Genomic DNA, 3,130 nt, shown 5'->3' with positions numbered 1-3,130 from the left:
TTAATTTATCCTATTTACAGAGAAGTTCTAGTTTGCACGAGCTGGTCCGTTAAGCCGAGAACAAGTCTTTAGTAGTTGGGCGGCAGTCTTTTCGTTGTTCTCGTACTTTTCCCAGCTTGCAAATAGCTTAGCCTGGATATTCCTAGTGACACTATGTTGAATTCATTTAAGTTTACTGTCTGATACAAGCCTGATTGTCACGGCTGTAAGCTTTGCCTCCCTATCAAGCGACTTGATTAATAAATACAATGGCAAACCACATTGTCCCCCCGCTTGGCGATTGAGTGCGTTATGCCAACCTTCAAGTTCATTATTGGTCCGGATGGGCTGTTTGTAGACGCACCAGTTTCTCAGAGTAAACACCTGCCTTTCGATCCATCGTTGCCTGATTTAATCGACAAGACTCCTCAGCTGCTCTGTTTGGGCCTGGGCCTGGAGGTGGACGAACATCGGCAGGATCTCTTGGCACGGAAGGAATGGTAGGGCCATGATCTTTCTGATATACTTGTACACTGCATTGTCACCAGAGTAAGCCATCTGAAGGCCAAGCTCTTGTACATTAAAGTAAAAAATTAAAAAAAGGTACTCAAAAAAGTATAAACGATAATGCTTTAACAGTTGCCACAGTATCAGATGATATCAGAAACTAATCGTGTTGGCTCTCCTTTTAAGTTCTATTAAGTTTTGACTATCTTGTCATAATTGCTCATTATGATTTTATCTCAGTTTAGTCGTTTAGTGTTCGCAACTGAATTGGGGATTACAGTTTACTTTCGTGGCTTTTTGCCCAACAATTAAAACGCAATACATACCTTCCTTCAGATGGCTTGTGTCCAGTGGAAAACGCATCCTTGGATTTTAACTGTCAGTAGGACTGCTCGGAGTGCCGACCACAGCGCCTTCTTGAAGTCCACGGTGACTTGCCTGATGGCGAGCTTGGGCATCAGTTGGATTAGCTTCTGGAGCACCTAAGAACAATGTAACAATAGAAATGATGTAACAATAGTATATATCATATACTGAGATTTACACACTGGAAAGGTGAGACTAGTTTTGTAAATGTGTGTAGAAAGTTAATGCTAATAATGTCTTTCCTTTTCCATGTAGTTTTGTAAATGTTTGTAGAAAGTCAATATGCTAATAACGCCTTTCCTTCTCTATATGAATTTTGCAAGTTATATAGATATATATAAGAGAAATAAGTTATCTTCTCTTGATATATATCATTTTAAAGCAAAGTGAACATACCTTTTTATAGTCCTTTCCCTTCTTGCTGGACATGGGTACATATGCTAGGGGCACCTGCTTGGCATACTCACCAGATCTAACAAACGCATTTACTGTTAAGAGCTGCTTGAAAGGGTGGCGAACAAGCTTGAACGTTCCATCGATGTACCAGGTCTTAGCACGGGCCAGGGTTTTGAGCTGCTCCTGTCTTGAAATAGTAGTTGGCACCTATCCTTTACTTTGAGGTCAGCATGGAGGAAACCATCGGGTAGACATTCATCAACCAGCTTGAAGTCAAGATCTCGTGGGTGTTCTGGGCAGATTTTTTGACGTAGACGGTTGGCCTGTCTTTCAATGTATTCCGGTTTGGGCAAGGCTGCACACGGGGCTTCAGTCAGTTCTTCCCAGAGGACCTATAGACAAAAATAATAATAATAATAATAATAATAATAATAATAATTTAGCGGACTGAAATATGTTATTTAACTTTGTTTGCTGGCTTAGGGTCGGTCAGTATAGTGAAAAACTGTGACCTTGGGCTTGAAAATGCTGCCCTCGACCTGTAACCTCGGGCAGCATTTTCAAGACCTTGCTCACAGTTTTCACTATACAGACCGACCTTAAGCTGGCAAATACCATGTGAATTTTTTTCCTGCAGTAAATTGGCTTTACAGGTTACAAATGGGTTTGTTTACGCAACTCTTGTCATTGAATCGGCTTGGGCACTGTCTAGTAATGATTTGTAAAAAATCTTGGCAATGGGCAAGTAGCTCAGATAGAAAGATGTAAGAAGAATTTTTTTTCGAACTACTGTACATTAGTTGCATTTATTTCACCAGTTAAGTTCTCCAAAATGGTTTCTGCGATGTGAAATTTCGTGTGAAGTTTGAAGTTTTAGCACAAGAACAATTTCTGTCAGTTGTTCACTTGAAATCAGGCTTTTCTACCGTAAATTGAATAGCAGAAAGTGAGGAAATTCGTTAAGTGTATTCCACAGAAATTCTCCTAAATAAAATAATGATCAGAGAGGTAAACTCGACTGAGATTGAGTAAAATTTTATACGGAGAGATATAATTTCATGTTCCCAAAAATTTCAATGTCAATAGAAAGAGAATAATATTTAAAACTATACATACCTCATTTACTATTGCTGAAGCTGGCTTGAATTTGTCCTCCAACGCTTTTGACTTCACGGTAGCAATTATTTTGGCCGCGGTAACAGCTCCCATATCCACTGCATGGTTGTGCATGCTCTTCCCTGGTTGGAAGGTCCTGTCCTGCTCCGTCACTGAGGCCTTGCATGGATTTCCCTTTGGGCGCATCGTACACTGCCAGTAAGTTGTGTAGGGACGCCTGGAATGGACGTTGTAGGTGAAACCAAGGCTGTCGACAAGGCTGGTGTTTCCACGTTTCGTTCCTTGCTGGACCAACTGGAAAGTTACCAGCTCTGTAACTATTGGGAACTGGTTCTAAAATCGACGGTTCTTCGTTTGTTGAGTGTGGCTCTGAAGATGTGTCATCTGTTTAAAAGAGAGAAAATATGTAAGTACTGGTATATATACATTTCAGCAAAAGCCCATGTAAAAGAACCTCAGTGCTTCCAAGCTAGGATAAGAAGTAACTTAAAACTGTTGGGTTAATCGTTAACACATTTCACAGAACCAAAACAAAACTACAACAACAACAATTTATTGCTATTCCATATATCTGGATGGTATAACCTTAAATGGAATGATGGGTATTTTAGTACAATGTCACTTGTTATTCGTTGCGTAATAGTTTTATAACGATCACAATGAAATAAGAAATGGTTTTCGTCCTCAGTTTTGTTAGAGTGGCAGTATTGACAAAACCAAACCTCACCAAAAGTGTTTTCATCTGAGAATAGTGGCGTCCCGCTCT

The 3,130-nt window shown here is 40.0% G+C and overlaps 1 pseudogene; it reads right to left on the bottom strand.

The window, feature by feature from the left end:
• Positions 1 to 2,596, bottom strand: LOC149104225 (uncharacterized; annotated as a pseudogene).
• Positions 2,597 to 3,130: the final 534 nt, after the last annotated feature.

This window comes from Orbicella faveolata, unplaced genomic scaffold, assembly GCF_042242905.1.
Source record: "Orbicella faveolata isolate gen_17 unplaced genomic scaffold, um_ofav_v1 contig_34, whole genome shotgun sequence".
Taxonomy (NCBI): domain Eukaryota; kingdom Metazoa; phylum Cnidaria; class Anthozoa; order Scleractinia; family Merulinidae; genus Orbicella; species Orbicella faveolata.
Note: the sequence above shows the minus strand (reverse complement) of the source record. Positions and strands in the feature narration are given on the sequence as shown.